The sequence below is a fragment of the Triticum aestivum genome, chromosome 3B, assembly GCF_018294505.1.
Source record: "Triticum aestivum cultivar Chinese Spring chromosome 3B, IWGSC CS RefSeq v2.1, whole genome shotgun sequence".
NCBI lineage: Eukaryota > Viridiplantae > Streptophyta > Magnoliopsida > Poales > Poaceae > Triticum > Triticum aestivum.
In genome coordinates this window covers 568,816,241-568,835,363 of record NC_057801.1, presented here as the reverse complement: position 1 = coordinate 568,835,363, position 19,123 = coordinate 568,816,241, and positions in this window count along the sequence as shown.

Sequence of the window (19,123 nt, the reverse complement as noted above, 5' to 3'; positions counted from 1 at the left end):
CTTATGTGATGTGCATTACCGAGAGGGCCCAGAGATACCTCTCCGACAATCGGAGTGACAAATCCTAATCTCGAAATACGCCAACCCAACATCTACTTTTGGAGACACCTGTAATGCTCCTTTATAATCACCCAGTTACGTTGTGACGTTTGGTAGCACCCAAAGTGTTCCTCCGGCAAACGGGAGTTGCATAATCTCATAGTCATAGGAACATGTATAAGTCATGAAGAAAGCAATAGCAACATACTAAACGATCAGGTGCTAAGCTAATGGAATGGGTCATGTCAATCAGATCATTCAACTAATGATGTGATCCCGTTACTCAAATAACAACTCATTGTTCATGGTCAGGAAACATAACCATCTTTGATTAACGAGCTAGTCAAGTAGAGGCATACTAGTGACACTTTGTTTGTCTATGTATTCACACATGTATTATGTTTCCGGTTAATACAATTCTAGCATGAATAATAAACATTTATCATGATTATAAGGAAATAAATAATAACTTTATTATTGCCTCTAGGGCATATTTCCTTCAGTCTCCCACTTGCACTAGAGTCAATAATCTAGATTACACTGTAATGATTCTAACACCCATGGAGCTTTGGTGCTGATCATGTTTTGCTCGTGGAAGAGGCTTAGTCAACGGGTCTGCAACATTCAGATCCGTATGTATCTTGCAAATCTCTATGTCTCCCACCTGGACCAGATCCCGGATGGAGTTGAAGCGTCTCTTGATGTGTTTGGTCCTTTTGTGAAATCTGGATTCCTTTGCCAAGGCAATTGCACCAGTATTGTCACAAAAGATTTTCATTGGACCCGATGCATTAGGTATGACACCTAGATCGGATATGAACTCCTTCATCCAGACTCCTTCGTTTGCTGCTTCCGAAGCAGCTATGTACTCCGCTTCACATGTAGATCCCGCTACGACGCTTTGTTTAGAACTGCACCAACTGACAGCTCCACCGTTTAAAGTAAACACGTATCCGGTTTGCGATTTAGAATCGTCCGGATCAGTGTCAAAGCTTGCATCAAAGTAACCTTTTACGGTGAGCTCTTTGTCACCTCCATATACGAGAAACATATCCTTAGTCCTTTTCAGGTATTTCAGGATGTTCTTGACCGCTGTCCAGTGATCTACTCCTGGATTACTTTGGTACCTCCCTGCTAAACTTATAGCAAGGCACACATCAGGTCTGGTACACAGCATTGCATACATGATAGAGCCTATGGCTGATGCATAGGGAACATCTTTCATATTCTCTCTATCTTCTGCAGTGGTCGGGCATTGAGTCTTACTCAACTTCACACCTTGTAATACAGGCAAGAATCCTTTCTTTGCTTGATCCATTTTGAATTTCTTCAAAATCTTGTCAAGGTATGTGCTTTGTGAAAGTCCAATTAAGCGTCTTGATCTATCTCTATAGATCTTAATGCCTAATATGTATGCAGCTTCACCGAGGTCTTTCATTGAAAAACTTTTATTCAAGTATCCCTTTATGCTATCCAGAAATTCTATATCATTTCCAATCAGCAATATGTCATCCACATATAATATCAGAAATGCTACAGAGCTCCCACTCACTTTCTTGTAAATACAGGCTTCTCCGAAAGTCTGTATAAAACCAAATGCTTTGATCACACTATCAAAACGTTTATTCCAACTCCGAGAGGCTTGCACCAGTCCATAAATGGATCGCTGGAGCTTGCACACTTTGTTAGCTCCCTTTGGATCGACAAAACCTTCCGGTTGCATCATATACAACTCTTCTTCCAGAAATCCATTCAGGAATGCAGTTTTGACATCCATCTGCCAAGTTTCATAATCATAAAATGCGGCAATTGCTAACATGATTCGGACGGACTTAAGCATCGCTACAGGTGAGAAGGTCTCATCGTAGTCAATCCCTTGAACTTGCCGAAAACCTTTTGCGACAAGTCGAGCTTTGTAGACAGTAACATTACCATCAACGTCAGTCTTCTTCTTAAAGATCCATTTATTCTCAATTGCTTGCCAATCATCGGGCAAGTCAACCAAAGTCCATACTTTGTTCTCATACATGGATCCCATCTCAGATTTCATGGCTTCAAGCCACTTTGCGGAATCTGGGCTCACCATCGCTTCTTCATAGTTCGTAGGTTCATCATGATCTAGTATCATGACTTCCAGAATAGGATTACCGTACCACTCTGGTGTGGATCTTACTCTCGTTGATCTACGAGGTTCAGCAGTATCTTGATCTGAAGTTTCATGATCATTATCATTGGCTTCTTCACTAATTGGTGTAGGTGTCACTGAAACAGTTTTCTGTGATGAACTACTCTCCAGTAAGGGAGCAGGTACAGTTACCTCGTCAAGTTCTACTTTCCTCCCACTCACTTCTTTCGAGAGAAACTCCTTCTCTAGAAAGGATCCATTCTTAGCAACGAATGTCTTGCCTTCGAATCTGTGATAGAAGGTGTACCCAATAGTCTCCTTTGGGTATCCTATGAAGACACATTTCTCCGATTTGGGTTCGAGCTTATCAGGTTGAAGCTTTTTCACATAAGCATCGCAGCCCCAAACTTTAAGAAACGACAACTTTGGTTTCTTGCCAAACCACAGTTCATAAGGCGTCGTCTCAACGGATTTTGATGGTGCCCTATTTAACGTGAATGCGGCCGTCTCTAAAGCATATCCCCAAAATGATAGCGGTAAATCAGTAAGAGACATCATAGATTGCACCATATCTAGTAAAGTACGATTACGACGTTCGGACACACCATTACGCTGTGGTGTTCCGGGTGGCGTGAGTTGCGAAACTATTCCACAGTTTTTCAAATGTACACCAAACTCGTAACTCAAATATTCTCCTCCACGATCAGATCGTAGAAACTTTATTTTCTTGTTACGATGATTTTCAACTTCACTCTGAAATTCTTTGAACTTTTCAAATGTTTCAGACTTATGTTTCATTAAGTAGATATACCCATATCTGCTTAAATCATCTGTGAAGGTGAGAAAATAACGATATCCGCCACGAGCCTCAATATTCATCGGACCACATACATCGGTATGTATGATTTCCAACAAATCTGTTGCTCTCTCCATAGTACCGGAGAACGGTGTTTTAGTCATCTTGCCCATGAGGCACGGTTCGCAAGTACCAAGTGATTCATAATCAAGTGGTTCCAAAAGTCCATCAGTATGGAGTTTCTTCATGTGCTTTATACCGATATGACCTAAACGACAGTGCCACAAATAAGTTGCACTTTCATTATCAACTCTGCATCTTTTGGCTTCAACATTATGAATATGTGTATTACTACTATCGAGATTCAATAAGAATAGACCACTCTTCAAGGGTGCATGACCATAAAAGATATTACTCATATAAATAGAACAACCATTATTCTCTGATTTAAATGAATAACCGCCTCGCATTAAACAAGATCCAGATATAATGTTCATGCTCAACGCTGGCACCAAATAACAATTATTTAGGTCTAATATTAATCCCGAAGGTAGATGTAGAGGTAGCGTGCCGACCGCGATCACATCAACTTTGGAACCATTTCCCACGCGCATCGTCACCTCGTCCTTTGCCAGTACCCGCTTATTCCGTAGTCCCTGTTTCGAGTTGCAAATATTAGCAACAGAACCAGTATCAAATACCCAGGTGCTACTGCGAGCTCTAGTAAGGTACACATCAATAACATGTATATCACATATACCTTTGTTCACCTTGCCATCCTTCTTATCCGCCAAATACTTGGGGCAGTTCCGCTTCCAGTGACCAGTCTACTTGCAGTAGAAGCACTCAGTTTCAGGCTTAGGTCCAGACTTGGGTTTCTTCTCTTGAGCAGCAACTTGCTTGCCGTTCTTCTTGAAGTTCCCCTTTTTCTTCCCTTTGCCCTTTTTCTTGAAACTAGTGGTCTTGTTAACCATCAACACTTGATGCTCCTTCTTGATTTCTACCTCCGCAGCTTTCAGCATTGCGAAGAGCTCGGGAATAGTCTTGTTCATCCCTTGCATATTATAGTTCATCACGAAGCTCTTGTTGCTTGGTGGCAGTGATTGGAGAATTCTGTCAATAACGCAATCATCCGGAAGTTTAACTCCCAATTGAATCAAGTGATTATTATACCCAGACATTTTGAGTATATGCTCACTGACAGAACTGTTCTCCTCCATCTTGCAGCTATAGAACTTATTGGAGACTTCATATCTCTCAATTCGGGCATTTGCTTGAAATATTAACTTCAACTCCTGGAACATCTCATATGCTCCATGACGTTCAAAACGTCGTTGAAGTCCCGATTCTAAGCCGTAAAGCATGGCACATTGAACTATCAAGTAGTCATCAGCTTTGCTCTGCCAGACGTTCATAACATCTGGTGTTGCTCCAGCAGCAGGCCTGGCACCCAGCGGTGCTTCCAGGATGTAATTTTTCTGTGCAGCAATGAGGATAATCCTCAAGTTACGGACCCAGTCCGTGTAATTGCTACCATCATCTTTCAACTTTGCTTTCTCAAGGAACACATTAAAATTCAGCGGAACAACAGCACGAGCCATCTATCTACAATCAACATAAACAAGCAAGATACTATCAGGTACTAAGTTCATGATAAATTTAAGTTCAATTAATCATATTATTTAAGAACTCCCACTTAGATAGACATCCCTCTAATCCTCTAAGTGATTACGTGATCCAAATCAACTAAACCATGACCGATCATCACGTGAGATGGAGTAGTTTTCAATGGTGAACATCGTTATGTTGATCATATCTACTATATGATTCACGCTCAACCTTTCGGTCTCGGTGTTCCGAGGCCATATCTGCATATGCTAGGCTCGTCAAGTTTAACCTGAGTATTCTGCGTGTGCAAAACTGGCTTGCACCCGTTGTAGATGGACGTAGAGCTTATCACACCCGATCATCACGTGGTGTCTGGGCACGACGAACTTTGGCAACGGTGCATACTCAGGGAGAACACTTCTTGATAATTTAGTGAGAGATCATCTTATAATGCTACCGTCAATCAAAGCAAGATAAGATGCATAAAAAGATAAACATCACATGCAATCAATATAAGTGATATGATATGGTCATCATCATCTTGTGCTTGTGATCTCCATCTCTGAAGCACCGTCATGATCACCATCGTCACCGGCGCGACACCTTGATCTCCATCGTAGCATCGTTGTCGTCTCGCCAATCTTATGCTTCCACGACTATCACTACCATTTAGTAATAAAGTAAAGCATTACATCGCGATTGCATTGCATACAATAAAGCGACAACCATATGGCTCCTGCCAGTTGCCGATAACTCGGTTACAAAACATGATCATCTCATACAATAAAATTCAGCATCATGCCTTGACCATATCACATCACAACATGCCCTGCAAAAACAAGTTAGACGTCCTCTACTTTGTTGTTGCATGTTTTACGTGGCTGCTACGGGCTTAAGTAAGAACCAATCTCACCTACGCATCAAAACCATAACGATAGTTTGTCAAATAGACTCCGTTTTAACCTTCTCAAGGACCGGGCGTAGCCATACTCAGTTCAACTAAAGTTGGAGAGACAGTCGCCCGCAAGCCATCTATGTGCAAAGCACGTCGAGGGAACCGGTCTCGCGTAAGCGTACGCGTAAGGTTGGTCCGGGTCGTCTCGTCCAACAATACCGCCGAACCAAAGTATGACATGCTGGTAGGCAGTATGACTTGTATCGTCCACAACTCACTTGTGTTCTACTCGTGCATATAACATCAACATAAATAACCTGGCTCGGATGCCACTGTAGGGTTTCGTACTAATTTCAAAAAATTTCCTACGCACACGCAAGATCATGTGATGCATAGCAACGAGGGAAGAGTGTTGTCTACGTACACAATGCAGACCGACTGCGGAAGCGATGACACGACGTAGAGGAAGTAGTCGTATGTCTTCACGATCCAACCGATCAAGCACCGAAACTACGGCACCTCCGAGTTCGAGCACACGTTCAGCTCCATGACGATCCCTGGACTCCGATCCAGCAAAGTGTCGGGGAAGAGTTCCGTCAGCACGACGGCGTGGTGACGATCTTGATGAACTACAGCAGCAGGGCTTCGCCTAAACTCCGCTACAGTATTATCGAGGTATATGGTGGCAGGGGGCACCGCACACGGCTAAGGAATAGATCACGTGGATCAACTTGTTGTGTCTTTGGTGCTAGCCCTGCCCCTCTATTTATATGTTGAGCCCCGGGGTCGAAACTTGGAGCAAAAGCCTCCTCAAAGTCGGTTTTGCCCGAAAGGCAAGAGTCCCACTCGGACTCCAGGACCAAACGCCACAATCCTTGGCGTCTGGCCCAGACGCCATGGGCCTCGGCGTCTGGCCCAGGGCCAGACGCCAGGGTCTCCGGCGTTTGGCCCCCTGGCCTCCGCAAAACTCCTTTTTGCACTGATCTAAAGCCTCATGGGCTTGACCCCTTGGCCTAACCATATCATCCAATATATGAATCTTTACGTCTCGACCATTTCGAGACTCCTCGTCATGTCCCCGATCTCATCCGGGACTCCGAACTCCTTCGGTTCATCAAAACATGTAAACTCATAATATAACTGTCATCGTAACCTTAAGCGTGCGGACCCTACGGGTTCGAGAACAATGTAGACATGACCGAGACACGTCTCCGGTCAATAACCAATAGCGGGACCTGGATGCCCATATTGGCTCCTACATATTCTACGAAGATCTTTATCGGTCAGACCGCATAACAACATACGCTGTTCCCTTTGTCATCGGTATGTTACTTGCCCGAGATTCGATCGTCGGTATCCAATACCTAGTTCAATCTCGTTACTGGCAAGTCTCTTTACTCATTCCGTAATACATCATCTGACAACTAACATATTAGTTGCAGTGCTTGCAAGGCTTATGTGATGTGCATTACCGAGAGGGCCCAGAGATACCTCTCCGACAATCGGAGTGACAAATCCTAATCTCGAAATACGCCAACCCAACATCTACTTTTGGAGACACCTGTAATGCTCCTTTATAATCACCCAGTTACGTTGTGACGTTTGGTAGCACCCAAAGTGTTCCTCCGGCAAACGGGAGTTGCATAACCTCATAGTCATAGGAACATGTATAAGTCATGAAGAAAGCAATAGCAACATACTAAACGATCAGGTGCTAAGCTAATGGAATGGGTCATGTCAATCAGATCATTCAACTAATGATGTGATCTCGTTACTCAAATAACAACTCATTGTTCATGGTCAGGAAACATAACCATCTTTGATTAACGAGCTAGTCAAGTAGAGGCATACTAGTGACACTTTGTTTGTCTATGTATTCACACATGTATTATGTTTCCGGTTAATACAATTCTAGCATGAATAATAAACATTTATCATGATTATAAGGAAATAAATAATAACTTTATTATTGCCTCTAGGGCATATTTCCTTCATCAACGTCAGCGGCGCCGCTCACGATCGTGTTGGGCGAAGGATAGTAATACCGGCACCGAAGATAACGAGACTCTAGATAATGCTGAAGATCCTGAACACCCCATCGAGGCCACATCCGAACAGGATGAGAGGGAGGATGGTCAGTATAGCCCCGAACACGCTGATCATGAAGATTCAAAAGACAGCAATTATATGCCAATCTCCGAAGAGGATGTTAGCCTCGGTGACGAAGATTTTATCATCCCGGAGGAACCTCTCGAACAAGAACGCTTCAAGCGATAGCTCATCACCACAGCGCGGAGCCTGAAAAAGAAACATCAGTAGCTCAAAGCTGAATAGGATACGCTCAATGAAAGGTGGACCAAGGTCCTGGCCGCCAAAGAGTACGGCCATGAGCGACCTGTAAAAAGTTATCCCAAGCACAAGCTGCTGCCATAATTCGGCAACGAAGCCCTTGAGCCAATACCGTTGAAATACAATCAGGCAGATCAACCAGACCGACCACCACGTGGATGGGATAAAGCGGCATATCAAGTTGAACACTAGCCCGCTCCCCCTCGCCGAAGAGGCAAGGAGACAACAGCTGCGGGCTACACATATGACTTGCAACAGGACCTGGCCAATAAAGCCAGTCAGACCAGATCGATCTATGGATCAAGAGGATGTGCCTCGGCACGAGATAATGGCTATGAAGTTCGATGTGATGAACATTACAATATTCGGGATCAGTACCGAACTCAGATGTCATCCGATCTCTACCGTGATGTCGCACAATATAGGGGTGCCGCACAAACTATGTGCTTTACCGATGAGGTAATGCAACATCAGTTTCCAGAAGGATTTAAACTCGTGAGCATCCAGCAGTATGATGGAACGATGGATCCGGCCGTCTGGATTGAAGATTTTCTTCTCCACATTCATATGGCTCATGGAGATGACCTCCATGCCATTAAATATCTTCCTCTAAAGCTAAAACGACTAGCACGGCACTGGCTGAACAGACTCCCATAGAACTCCATTGGAACCTGGGAAGATTTAGAAGATGCTTTTCGGGCCAACTTTCAGGGCACTTATGTCCGGCCACCGGATGCGGATGACTTGAGTCACATAATCCAGCAACCAGGCGAATCGGCTTGCAAACTTTGGAATCGGTTCCTAATTAAAAAGAACTAAATCATGGACTGTCTGGATGCCGAAGCTTAGCGGCCTTCAAACACAGCGTCCATGATGAATGGCTCGGCTGACACCTCGGGCAGGAGAAGCCGAAGACCATGGCAGCCTTAGCTGCACTTATGACCCGCTTCCGTGCGGGTGAAGATGGCTGGTTGGCTCGTAGAAGCAACAGCTCCGGCGACCCCAACACTTTTGAGGCCAGGGATGGCAATGGTAAACCATGCCGCAATAAAAAACGAACGTCGGAGCAGCAATGACGACACAAATGATACGATAGTCAATGCCGGATTTAGTGGTTCCAAATCCGGTAAGTGGAAGAAACCTTTCAAAGGCAACAAGGGAGGTCCATCTAGCTTGTATAAAATCCTTGAGAGGCCCTATCAGATTCATGGCACACTCGATAAGCCTACTAATCACACCAACAGGAACTATTGGGTTTTCAAACAGGCCGATAAGATAAATACCGAACACAAGGGAAAGGGGACCTCCAAGTGAGGACGATGATGAGCCCCGTCAGCCAAAACCGGGGGCCAAAAGCAGTTTCCCCCAAGGTGAAAACCGTGAACATCATCTATGTCACTCGCATTCCCAAAAGGGAGCGCAAGTGCGCACTAAGGGACGTCTACGCCATAGAGCCTGTTGCCCCAAAATTCAACCCATGGTCAGCCCATCCAATCACTTTCGATCGCAGGGATCACCCAACCAGTATCCGTCACGGGGGTTCAACCGCTGTGGTACTTGATCCAATCATCGACGGATACCACCTCACTAGAGTTCTTATGGACGGTGACATCAGCCTCAACTTGATTTATCAAGACACTGTCCGCAAAATGGGCATTGACCCATCAAGAAAATCAAGCCCAGTAACACCACCTTTAAACGTGTGATACCCGGCGTGGAGGCCCGTTGTACAGGATCACTAACACTGGAGGTAGTATTCGGCTCTCCAGACAACTTCCGCAGTGAAGAATTGATCTTTGACATCGTCCCTTTCCGTAGTGGTTATCACACACTGCTCGAATGAACTGCTTTCGCCCGCTTTAATGCATTCCCGCACTATGCTTATTTGAAGCTTAAGATGTCCAGACCACGGGGCATTATCACAGTCAATGGAAATATGGAGCGCTCCCTCCGTACTAAAGAGCACATCGCGGCCCTTGCAGCCGAAGTGTATAGCGGCCTCATCAAGCCGAATAGTTCGTCGGACAATAAAGCCAATGACGTCTCTAAACGAGTTTGGTCCGCTCATCACGGTGATAAACTGATGAATCCGGACCTTGATTAGCAGTTCGGCCTCCGCCGACTGCCCCATAAGGTTGCGGCTTATGTACCACGCGTACATAACTACGCACTAAAAATACCTTGGGCAACACCGAAGGCACACTGCGGGAAAAAGTCCATAGTATGGCTTGACCCTATTTGGACCTCATATATTTTTTCACTACAGGTTCATTAAGAGCCCTATTTGCTGTATGGTGGCATTAGGGATCCTTTCAAGGCTAGCACTTCCCTTCTTTACGGCTAACCATCAAATATTCCTATCAAAGGATTTGTTACTAAGGAGAAATGGTGCAGGCGTGCGACAGGGCATCACTGGAGTCCTTGAACCATTACTTTTAGGCCCTTTGCTAGACTTTCCCTTATGTAAATTTTTTTCCAGGCATGTAACATGACCTTAATATTAATGGCATTGTCTGTCGAAATACGCCTCGACGTATTGGTAAGGATATAAAGGAAGCAGATGATCACCACCTTTTTGATTGGGTTCTTATATTATCTCATCATCCGTATTCCCTCCATGCTTTCAACTAACATACATGCTTCGACACGGCCTTCTTACCAGGGGCTGTATTCGTCCCTGCAAGTTCTTCAAGTTGGAACACCTATAGGGAACTCTTCGGCGTCCTGGATATTGCATTATATGCATCGGCTCCGAATCATGTCTTTGGTCTATAGTTGGGTTACCCAGCTCCTGTGCTTGCCACTTTATGTTCCGCAAATTCGACTAAGGTAGCAAAGGGAGAAATACTGCAAATTTCTGGTTCGCTCAGTTAAGTACCTCAGTAGAGAAAGCCGAAAACTAACTATCATGATATGCAAGAGCGGGTCAGTGATCCGGTGACTTGGTGTTATACTACAAATCGTTCGTGATTTATGCCGTGTTATACGAGGGGTCAGGCTTTGACCAGCCTTGTTGCAAAGGCGCCGTACTCCGGATCTCCGTTCACGCAACAGGGGCTAGTACTTAGCCCCACCAATGGACTCTTATGGCTAAGTGAAAGTAATAAAGCCACATAGTCTGATTGCCTAGTTCACCTTGCAAGACACCTCCTATATAGGACCAAGACGTTGGATAAAGTGTGGACATGCATTCCCAAACACCCCTATAATATTTACATGGGGGCAGAAGCCGACGACTGGTAAACTTTCAGACTTATAAAATAAACGGTCGAACGGGAGGATAAACTAACAAAATCATAAAGTGCACGCATAAATATTTCACATTATGAGTTCATTGCATGGTTCTTACAAACCGGACTCCACTACTCAAATATGATATCCTTTGAGCATTGACCCTCTACAATGCGGGCTCCCTCGAGGACCTCGCTGAAGTACCTCTCCGGCCTCCGGTGATCCTTGCTTTTAGGCAGCCCTGCGGTGGCAATTTCGGTGGCCTTCATCTTCGCCCATTGCACCTTGACTAGGGCGAAGGCCATCCGGGCACCTTCTATGCAGGCCGACCGCTTTATGGCGTCGATCCGAGGACGCGCATCTACCAGCCGCTTCACGAGTCCGAAGTAGCTGCTCGGTATGGGCTCGGCTGGCCAAAGACGAACTATGACATTCTTCATGGCCAGTCCGGCTACCCTGTGCAACTCGGTCAGCTGCTTCAGCTGATCGCTAAGGGGCACCGCGCCGGATGCTCTGGCGCAAGGTACTACGACCAGAACAGCTTCTCCATCGAGCTCCCCTCTTCGGCTCGAAAGAACTTTGCGGCGTCAGCAACACTCCTTGGTAGATCCGCAAACGCGCCTGGAGAACTCCAAAATCGGGTCAACAAGATGTATCTCTTACTTGTAAATTTACTCTGCAGAAGAAAGGCCTTACCAACCGCTATCTGCCTTGCCTCCTGGATCTCCTAGCGAGCACCCTAAGCTTCAACCTGGGCCTCCTTCATGCTCTCGAGAGCTTTGGCGAGTTCGTAGGCTTTCTCCGAAGTCTTCTGCTCCAAGGACTCACACTTAGCTATGGCATCCTTGAGCTCTTGTTAGACCTTGCCCACCCGCGCCTCATGTCTTAGGCGGGTGGTTTGCTTCACCTCCAACTCCTTCGCCGCTTTGTCAGCGGTCGCCCTTCTCACCTCCGCCTCTTTCTTGGCTTGGGTAAGATCGCTCTTGAGGGACTCAACCTCGACTGCTCCAACTATGAGTATAGTCATAAAACTCAATAAGTTTAAAGAATTAGTACACATATCCCTTCGGGTATGTATAAGTGCCGCATACCTTGCGTTTCGTCAAACCGCTTGTTGATGCGGTCGAGCTCCTCATCGGCTAGTCGAAGTTTTCGATTGAGCTCAGAAACCTCCGCGGCTTGGGCAGTAGCCGCCAGCATGGATGCCTGTCCCACACAATTGCATAGTACATTATTAACTTGTTTTGGGATCCTCCGTCCAGATTGGACTTAGGGGCTACTGTCTATTGATACATCTCCAACGTATCTATAATTTATGAAGTATTCATGCTATTATTTTATCATTCTTGGATGTTTACAATCATTTTATAGCAACTTCATATCATTTTTTGGGACTAACCTATTGACCCAGTGCCCAGTGCCAGTTGCTATTTTTCCTTGTTTTTTACATCACAGGAAATCAATACCAAACGGAGTCCAAACGCAACGAAACTCCACGGAGATTTTTTATGGACCAGAAGGAACCCAATGGGCCAGAGCTGCACCTGGGGGTGCCTCGAGGGGGGGGGGCACAACCCACCAGGCCCCCCTGGCGTGCCCAGGTGGGTTGTTCCCACTTTTGTGGCCTCCCGCATCCCATCTTTACCCTATAAATTCACAAATATTCCGAAACCCATGGGGGTAGCCCTAGAACAAAAGTTCTATCGCCGCAAGGTCTTTGTATCCGCGAAAACCAATCTAGACCCCATTCCGGCACCCTGCCGGAGGGGGGAATCATCTCTGGTGGCCATCTTCATCATGCCGGTGGCCACCACGATGAGGAGGGAGTAGTCCACCCTCGGGGCTGAGGGTTTGTACCAGTAGCTATGTGTTTGATCTCTCTCTCTCTCTCTCTCGTGATCCATATCATGGGCTTTGTTAATATAGTCGGATCATATGATGTTTCTCCCCTCTATACTCTTGTTATGATGAACTAAAATTTTACCCTTCAAAGTTTTGTCTTGTCGGATTGAATATTCAGAGATGAGAACACATGATATATGTCTTGCAATATGAATACTTGAGGTGACAATGAGGTATCTTATTGATTCACTTGATATGTGTTATGGCATTCAACTCGCGGATTCCCGCGGTGATATTGGGGGAATCTATGCATAGGGGTTGATGCAGGTTTTTCTCTGATGGAAACTTTGGGGTCTCTTTATAGTTCTTTGTGTGGATTGAGTATTATGAATATGAATTTGCTTTGGTGTTATTCTAGTATGAACTCTAGGATAGATCAAATGAAAAAAATAGCTTTGTGTTATTTTAGTACGAACTCTTGAATAGATCGAACAGAAAGAATAGCTGTGAGGTGGTTTCGTGACCTACAAACAATTCATATCTTTTGTTCTCCACTAATACGAACTCGGGAGTGATTCTTTATTGCACTTTGAGGGATAATCATATGATCCAACTATGTTAGCATTGTTGAGAGGTTGCACTAGCGAAAGTATGGACCCTAGGCCTCATTTTTAAGCATTGCAAAACCATTTTTGTGCCCATTTACTATTTGCTACCTTGCTGTTTTAATTTATTCAGAGTATAAAAATATATTTCTACCATCCATATTACACTTTTATCACCATCTCTTCGCCAAACTAGTGCACCTATACAATTTGCCATTGTATTGGGTGTGTTGGGGACACAAGAGATTTCTTGTATTTGGTTGCAGGGTCATTTGAGAGAGACCATCTTTAGCCTACACCTCTCACAGATTGATAAGCCTTAGGTCATCCACTTGAGGGAAAATTGCTACTGTCCTACAAAACTCTGCGCTTGGAGGCCCAACACGTGTCTACAAGAATAAAGTTGCTTAGTAGACATCAAGCTCTTTTCTGGTGCCATTGCCGGGGAGGTAACGAGGAGGAGCTTCCTATCCAATCAATCTCTTCAACAAGATGCTAAGAAAAAATGATTAAACCCACACGTGAGGTGGTAAAGAAGAAAAAGAAAAGAAGAAAAAGTAGAGGTAAAAAGGCAACTCTCCCAAGTAATATTGCTCCTATCACCATTGTGCCTCATGAAAGTGAATCAAATATGTTGATGGAGGATGATGATATTGAGTATGATTTTGTGATGCCTATTACTCGTTGTGATGATTATGATTGGGAAGACAATGATGTCTCTTATGATATTAAAAATCTTTTTGGCACTTGCTTGGAATAATATGATAATAATGTTTGCTATACTATTGATGCCATTCATGCTATTGATAAGAATGATTATAATGATATGCAAAACCACAAGCTTGGGGATGCTATGTTTGCTAAGTATAAAATGTTTGAAGATTTATTTGCTGAAAATAGTGCTTGTCCTAAGCTTGGGTATGCTTTTCATAATGAATATGATCCTTTGATTCCTTCTACTTTTGATAAGAAATTTTATTATGATGATAGCATGCCTCCTATTTATGATGATTACAATGATGAAAGTGGGTTTGGAAGAGTGTCAACTCTAGGTAGTAGTGATCTCACTATTTTCAAGGGTGTTGAATCTTATTACAATATTGATGAAAGTGGATTTGGAGAGGTCATGACTTTATTTAGTGATACATCCACTATTTTGGAAGCGGTTTCAATTGACTATGATGAGAACAAAGTTGCTACTTATGATGATTATTATGATGACATGTATGCCATAAAGAGTAATAAATTATCTATGCTTTTGGATCATGAAAAGGATGATTTACGTGATGGTTATATGGATGAATCTATTCATGATGCTACTGAAAATTATTATGAGAGAGGAACTTATGCTTTATGATGCTCTTGTTATGTTTCAACTCTTATCTTTTATGTGAGCATCATTAAAATCATCATGCCTAGCTTAAATGGCATTAAAGAAAATCGCTTGTTGGGAGACAACCCAACATTTACCCCTACTATTTTTGTGTGTTCACATGATTAGGATACTGTAGTAATCATGTTTTATTGTTTTTGTTTCAATAAAGTGCCAAGTAAAGCCTTTGGGATCATGTTGGGTGATGGTTGATTTGCTGAAAAACAGAAACTTTTGCGCTCACGAAAATAAGTATCATTTTTAACAGAAGAGTGCTTTTGAGTTGATTCTTTTTGCATAAGTTTAATATATAAATTGCATAAGTATCATTTAGTTCTTTGTGTGGATTGAGTATTATGAATATGAATTTGCTTTGGTGTTATTCTAGTACAAACTCTAGGGTAGATCGAAGGAAAAAAATAGCTTTGTGTTATTTTAGTACGAACTCTTGAATAGATCGAACGGAAAGAATAGCTTTGAGGTGGTTTCGTGACCTACAAACAATTCCTATCTCTTTGTTCTCCGCTAATAGGAACTCGGGAGTGATTCTTTATTGCACTTTGAGGGATAATCATATGATCCAACTATGTTAGCATTGTTGAGAGGTTGCACTAGCGAAAGTACAGACCGTAGGCCTCATTTTTAAGCATTGCAACACTCTTTTTGTGCCCGTTTACTATTTGCTACCTTGCTGTTTTTATTTATTCAGAGTATAAAAATATATTTCTAACATCCATATTACACTTTTATCACCATCTCTTCGCCGAACTAGTGCACCTATACAAGTTGCCATTGTATTGGGTGTGTTGGGGACACAAGAGATTTCTTGTATTTGGTTGCAGGGTCGTTTGAGAGAGACCATCTTCATCCTACACCTCTCACAGATTGATAAACCTTAGGTCATCCACTTGAGGGAAAATTGCTACTGTCTTACAAAACTCTGCGCTTGGAGGCCCGACACGTGTCTACAAGAATAAAGCTGCGTAGTAGACATCATCTATACATGGGTTCAACCTTGCATAAAAAAGAACTTGTTAGAAAATTACATCGCATACCTCAAAGCCCATCAGTAGGCTGTTGAAGGCTTCGTTTAGTCTGTGTTTTGCAGACCAAACTTTCTCCATAACCACACCCATCAGGGTGCGGTGCTCCTCCATGATGGAAGCGCGTTGCGGCGCTTCCTCTAGAGTATGAGCGGCCTCCGGATTAGCAGAGGCCGCCGATGGAGCTGCTGCTCCTCCCCCCTCCATCGAAGGGGGGTGTTGATCCAAACCCGGAGCCACATTGGTCTCTGGGACAGTGTTCGGCGAGGGTCCGAATTGTTGAGACCCTCCACCCTCGGTGGTCATGGGGGTCACCGTGCCCCGGTCTACGGCATCTGAGGTATTACCCTCAGGTGCCTTCTGGATGGCCTCGTCCGCCCCTCCTCAGCCAGGAGAGGTCCTTTGGGATGACACCTCGGTGTCCTCCATAGCAGGGGGGAGAGGGCTCGTGATGGTCCGTCGCTCTCCGCCTCTTCAGGCGCCAGAGAATTCCCGACAAAGACGAGGGGTTCGGGATATCACGCGGAGGGCTGAAATGTAAGCAAAGATACAATTTATATAAACAGAGGCGGGTAAGCGGAAGCTGAACAAGTAAGGTTTTCGATGCTTACGATTCGGCCAGGGGCTTAACCCCGGGGGCTCTCCTTGGGCTGTGTTTGGACTCTGAGTCCGAACTGACCGAGAAGGTGATCTTCTTCTTCTTCTTTGGTGTCGCCCCCTCCGGATTCTCGGAGGCCGTCCGATTCCTCCTCCTTGTTTTGCGAGGGGAGTCGCTCTCCACATCCTCCTCCTCTTCGTCCTCGTCTTCCTTGTGAGAGGAGACGACCTCGGTTTCTCCAGACACAGTGTCCGAAGGACCTCTATGGTGGGGCCCGCCCTTGGGCTCCTTGCTCTTCTTCTTGCCCTTCTTCTCCGGCGCTTGGTAGGGCGCCGGGACCAACATCTCCTCCAGCTGAGGAGCGACTGGGTCTTCGGGCAACGGAGCCGGACTCTTGATTCGCTCCGCTTTCTTTGTCCAGCCCTGTAAAGAGGTGGGCTGATAAGATTCACATTGATTGAAAGTATAGAACGAACATGTCTTCGGAAAACTAATACTTACCTAATACTTACCGGAGTGGCCGGATTCTCGGCGTCAAGACCAACATCTTCGGTCTCCATGGGCCAACTCTTCTGCGCCTTAAAAAGCAGCTTCCACAATCCCTCGTGCGTCATGCCGAGGAAGTGCTGTAGAGTCCGCGGCTCCTTCGGATCAAACTCCCACATGGGGGAAGTCCGGCGTTGGCAGAGGAGGATGCGGTGGAAGAGCATGATCTGCACCACATTGGTGAGACCGACGTTCTTGCTCAGCACGTTGGTGATGCGCGTTTGCAGTGTCTGCACCTCCGTCTGGGACCCCCAGTCGAGGCCCTTGGTGGTCCACAAAATGAGCCTCATGGGGGGGGGGTCCGGATCTGAACTCCGGAATAGCCGCCGACTTGGTGCGGCGCGGCTCGATGACGTAAAACCACTCTTGCTGCCAGACCTTGACGGTCTTGACGAAGGCTCCCTTGGGCCATGTGGCGTTGGGCAGCTTTCTTATCATGGCACCGCCGCAGTCCGCATGTTCCCCGTCGACCACCTTCGGCTTCACATTGAAGACTTTTAGCCATAGCCGAAGTGTGGGGGATGCAGAGTAAAGCCTCACACACGATGATAAATGCCGAGATGTGGAGGAAAGAGTTCGGGGCTAGATCATGGAAATCTAGCCCGTAATAGAACATGAGTCCCGAGAAGAAGGGGTGGAGTGGAAAACCTAACCCTCTAAGGAAATGGGGGAGGAAAATGACCCTTTCACCGGGCTCCAGAGTGGGGATGATTTGACCTTTGGTGGGGAGCCTGTGCGCGATGTCTGCAGCCAGGTACCCCACGCTCTGGAGATCCTTTATCTCCTTCTCCGTGACGGAGGACGCCTTCCACTTGCCCTTGGAACCGGATTTGGCATGGTCAGAGGAGGTGGTGGCGGTGAGGAAGACGAAAGCTTGCTTTCGGGCGCTAAGAGCTTGGGAGATTGGAAGGCTGAGGCTGGAAGAAGGCGTGGGGAAGAGAGGAGGAATATGTTGCCCTCTTATAGGCGGTAAAAATGCCAACCGCCCCCACTTATGCCTTGAAACTCGCCTGTTCCCAACATAAGCATGCGCCGTAAACGGTTGGATTACCCAAATCTTATTGATGAGCAATCCCATAATAAGTGGGCACGATCTCTGTTTTCACAAGACGGGCCAAGAGGGTTCGGCCTCGAAACACGAAACGCGGGGTGTGAAAACGGTTCAAAACACTGAAGGGTCAAGTCTGATGCTTCACCGGAGAAAGTTGCCAGTAAAGACACTATTCGTATTTTTTATATATCCTGCCTTCGCGGCTAAGGGTTGTGTTTATTATGCACAGCCGAATATAGTTCTTTTATGGAGGGAAGCTGATATATTGTTCAGGGAACCCGCCTCGCAATGCCGAAGACAATCTGTGCGCCGAACACATCATCATTGAAGACTGACTCAGGGGCTACTAAGGGAGTCCTGGACTAAGGGGTCCTCGGGCGTCCAGTCTGTTCGATATGGGCCGGACTAATGGGCCGTCAAGATACAAGGAAGATGACCACCTCCTGTGTCCGGTTTGGACTCCCATATACGTGAACGGCAAGTTTAGGTGTCTGGATATACTGTTTTCTTTCTGTTAAACCGACTTTGTACAACCCTAAGCCCCTCCGATATCTATATAAACCGGAGGGTTTAGACCGAAGGCAGGATCATAACATTGATAGGCTAGCCAAGCTAGGGTTTAGCCATTACGATCTCGAGGTAGATCAACTCTTGTAACCCCTATACTCATCGAATATAATCAAGCAGGAGTAGGGTTTTACCTCCATTAAGAGGGCCCGAACCTGGGTAAACACCGTGTCCATTTGATCATTGTTATCATCGATCCTCAGACATACAGCTTGGGCCCCCCTACCCGAGATCTGCCGGTTTTGACACCGACATTGGTCGTAATGAAACACATCCATGTAGAAGACGATCTATCTCTAGAGTGGACCATTCCGCGTGTCCCTAGGGAGTCACAACTGGGTGACAAACGACACGTGCAAAGACACGAACTACTAGCAGATGATCGATGATTTTTGACATCTGAAACAGAGAGGGCGCACGTCTTGATGCGGTAATCCACGTCGGGGCATCATGTTG